Source organism: Octopus sinensis, linkage group LG1 (assembly GCF_006345805.1).
Source record: "Octopus sinensis linkage group LG1, ASM634580v1, whole genome shotgun sequence".
Lineage (NCBI taxonomy): Eukaryota > Metazoa > Mollusca > Cephalopoda > Octopoda > Octopodidae > Octopus > Octopus sinensis.
In genome coordinates, this window is record NC_042997.1 from 12,675,517 (window position 1) to 12,680,516 (window position 5,000).

Below are 5,000 nucleotides of genomic sequence, written 5' to 3' on the forward strand. Positions count from 1 at the left end.
ATCTATCTATCTATCTATCTATCTATCTATCTATCTATATATCATATATATATATATATATATATATATATATATATATATATATATAATTTAGCAATTAAGGACAACTACTTAATAAGGAAACTTAACAAGAAATTGTCAGGTAGATAGCGTGAAAACCTCATAAGAGAATAAATTCGAAATAATTATTTCTTATTGAACATATTAATTTATATATAGAGGGCATTATACATACATGCCAGAGAGCATTATACATACATACCACACGCTAAGAGGGACATTAGTCATTTCTACCAAAAATATTACTAATCCCACCACCGAATGCAATTTTTCAAAATAAGACATTTAAAAAATATAGACCTGTATCACAGTGATTTCATACTTACGTATTCATCAGCAGGCCTCAATGTATCATAAATAAACGACCCTACCCCGCTAAAGCCGATCAGCTAACTGATCAACATCATCGAAGCACATGGGTGAGTTTACATATATTACATCCTGTAAATGGCATACTTTTACGAATTGCATTTCGGCAGAGGAAAAGATTTTTCGGAATAAAAAAGGGTCGTTTATTTATGATACATTCAGGCCTGCTGATGAATACGTAAGTATGAAATCACTGTGATACAGGTCTATATTTTTTAAATGTCTTATTTTGAAAAATTGCATTCGGTGGGGATTAGTAATTTTTTTGTAGAAATGACTAATTGTCCCTCTTAGCGTGTGGTATGTATGTATAATGCTCTCTGGCATGTATGTATATGCCCTCTATATATAAATTATATGTTCAATAAGAAATAATTATTTTCGAAATTTATTCTCTTATGAGGTTTTCAGGCTATCTACCTGACAATTTTCTGGTAAGTTTTCCTTATTAAGTAGTTGTCCTTAATTGCTAAATTTTTATTCCGAAAAAACGTTTCCTCTCCCGAAATGCAATTCGTAAAAGTATGCCATTTACAGGATGTAATATATGTAAACTCACCCATGTGCTTCGTTGATGTTGATCAGTTAGCCGATCGGCTTTAGCGGGGCAGGGTCGTTTATTTATGATACATTCAGGCCTGCTGATGAATACGTAAGTATGAAATCACTGTGATACAGGTCTATATTTTTTAAATGTCTTATTTTGAAAAATTGCATTCGGTGGGGATTAGTAATATTTTTGGTTAGAAATGACTAATTGTCCCTCTTAGCGTGTGGTATGTATGTATAATGCTCTCTGGCATGTATGTATAATGCCCTCTATATATAAATTAATATGTTCAATAAGAAATAATTATTTTCGAAATTTATTCTCTTATGAGGTTTTCACGCTATCTACCTGACAATTTCTTGTTAAGTTTTCCTTATTAAGTAGTTGTCCTTAATTGCTAAATTTTTATTCCGAAAAAACGTTTCCTCTCCCGAAATGCAATTCGTAAAAGTATGCCATTTACAGGATGTAATATATGTAAACTCACCCATGTGCTTCGTTGATGTTGATCAGTTAGCCGATCGGCTTTAGCGGGGCAGGGTCGTTTATTTATGATACATTCAGGCCTGCTGATGAATACGTAAGTATGAAATCACTGTGATACAGGTCTATATTTTTTAAATGTCTTATTTTGAAAAATTGCATTCGGTGGGATTAGTAATATTTTTTGGTAGAAATGACTAATTGTCCCTCTTAGCGTGTGGTATGTATGTATAATGCTCTCTGGCATGTATGTATAATGCCCTCTATATATAAATTAATATGTTCAATAAGAATAATTATTTTCGAAATTTATCTCCTTATGAGGTTTTCACGCTATCTACCTGACAATTTCTTGTTAAGTTTTCCTTATTAAGTAGTTGTCCTTAATTGCTAAATTGTTATTCCGAAAAAACGTTTCCTCTCCCGAAATGCAATTCGTAAAAGTATGCCATTTACAGGATGTAATATATGTAAACTCACCCATGTGCTTCGTTGATGTTGATCAGTTAGCTGATCGGCTTTAGCGGGGCAGGGTCGTTTATTTATGATACATTCAAGCCTGCTGATGAATACGTAAGTATGAAATCACTGTGATACAGGTCTATATTTTTTAAATGTTTTTTTTAAATGTCTTATTTTGAAAAATTGCATTCGGTGGGATTAGTAATATTTTTTGGTAGAAATGACTAATTGTCCCTCTTAGCGTGTGGTATGTATGTATAATGCTCTCTGGCATGTATGTATAATGCCCTCTATATATAATATATATATATATTATATATATATATATCTATATATATATATATATATAATAATATATATATATATATATATATATATATATCTGGTGTCTTCTGAAGTTGGGGTATATATTTCCCATGGACCTACTTCAGGAACTCTGTAGAGTTAGTTGAGATAATGATAATTGATTAAGTAACCAGAAGAGGGGATTTGGTATTAATCTTTATTTTGTACAATGGTTATTTCTATCCATCCTGCTACTGTATCTTGTGGGTGAGACTCAGTTTAAGATGTTGTGTTGCATCCATTTTGCAGTCTGGGTCTAATCAAATACATCCATACATAAAGCTGTGACTCGCTGAAGATCCTGAGTTCTGACTGTCAAATTGTTATATGCCAATATAGTAAGGGAATGAAACAATGCCACACTTTTCAATTATTTGTAGCAATATTTCATAACCAGACGGCAAATTTTCATAACCAGACGGGTATATTACGACATGGCAGCCTAAACTCAGGATGTTTAACGAGACACAACTGTATGTACGGATGGATGTACCTGATAAAACTCAGACTGAAAAATAGATACAACACATGTTGAACGGAGTCCCACCCGTAATGGACAGTAGCAGTCATTTGACTGCGGCCATGCTGGAGCACCGCCTTTAATCGAGCAACTCTACTCCGGGACTTATTCTTTTTGTAAGCCCAGTACTTATTCTATCGGTCTCTTTTTGCCGAACCGCTAAGTGACGGGGACATAAACACACCAGCATCGGTTGTCAAGCAATGCTAAGGGGACAAACACAGACACACAAACATACACACACAAACACATATATATATACATATATCCGACAGGCTTCTTTCAGTTTCCGTCTACCAAATCCACTCACAAGGCATTGGTCGGCCCGAGACTATAGCAGAAGACACTTGCCCAAGATGCCACGCAGTGGGACTGAACCCGGAACCATGTGGTTGGTAAGCAAGCTACTTACCACACAGCCACTCCTTGTACAAGATAAAGATTAATACCAAATCAATTTTCTGGTTACTTGATCAATTATCATTTTATACACACACACACACACACACACACACACACACGCACAAACATATATGTGCATTTATGAATCATGTTGTCTATCTCTGGAAACAGCTGAAATATTGCCAGGGATTGTTTTATGGGTGTATATCACAGTACCTGAGCATATTTCGACTCGTCTGCTAATAAATATATTTATATACATATATACGGATATTATTTTCTCAAGTGAATGCGAGCTGGCAGAAACGTTAGCACGCCGGGCGAAATGCTTAGCGGTATTTCGTCTGCGTTACGTTGTGAGTTCAAATTCCGCCGAGGTCGACTTTGCCTTTCATCCTTTCGGGGTCGATAAATTAAGTACCAGTTACACACTTGGGTCGATGTAATCGACTTAATACCTATGTCTGTCCTTGTTTGTCCCCTCTGTGTTTAGCCCCTTGTGGGTAATAAAGAAATAGGTATCTTCAATTCATATTCTCTGCGAACCTTGAAACTGTACCCAGTGTAGCCTTCCCGTGTGACTACCACATGACCTTAATACATGTACGTTACAGAAAACTGACTATACTTTCCCTTAACTCACCACGATAGACACAAACACGCGCGCGCGCACGCACAAACGTACATACATATATGTGTGTGTGTGTGTGTGTGTGTGTGTGTGTTTGTGTGTGTGTGTGCACGTGTACCATGAAGTATTGTCTCTCATTTTCATAAATGTTTTTTTGATTATATATTTTTAAAATCCAAGACATGAAAATAATTCTAGTTAAGAGTATTACCAGATACTTCACTATTTCAGAGTCAGGACAACTTCTGGAAATCTATCTAGCAATCAGCTTTTGACCATAGATGTTTTTGTTTTGTTTTGTTTTTGTTTTATTTTTGAGACAGTGGACCTTAGCCAGATTTAAGAAAATATCTGATGATAACATCAACCAGTTTTATATTCATAACTGCCGGCACTGCTTTGGCTTTTAAAGCAAAAAATCAGAAATAGTCACAGAAGCATATACACACATACATATGCATATACACACATATATATGATATATATATGTAAATATATATATATATATATATATATATATATATATATATATATATATATACATATATATATATATATATTATATATATATATATATATATATATAATATATATATATATATAATATATATAAATTGGATGGAGACAAGAAGTGGAACGAACCGACAAATCGAAACGAACCTGACGCGGGGCGCTGTCAGACAATAATGTGATAATTAAAAATATATGCGTACATACAAACATATATGTACGTACCTACATCTACATGTATATATATATATATGTATGTATGTATGTATGTAGGTATACACGCACACACACACACACACACACACACACATATATATATTATATATATATATATATATATATATATATATATATATATATATATATATACATACATGCACACAGGGTTTTTCGGAATAAATGCCTGAGTGACTATCTAGATAAGCTAAGGTTTTCAGATAAGGAAATCAACCAGCGAACTCGCACATTTCAAATACAATCTGTAAAGTGAACATGATGAATATGAGAATATAAGAATATAAGAATATAAGACTTTTCTCAAATTTAAGACGTGATGTCCTTTTTTCTATCTACATTTCAATGACGGAGCTTTGCTTCTCTGTTAGAGACCAGCTCGCTTCTCAGAAGAACAATTAAAATAATTGAAAACGGAAGAGAATATAAATGCT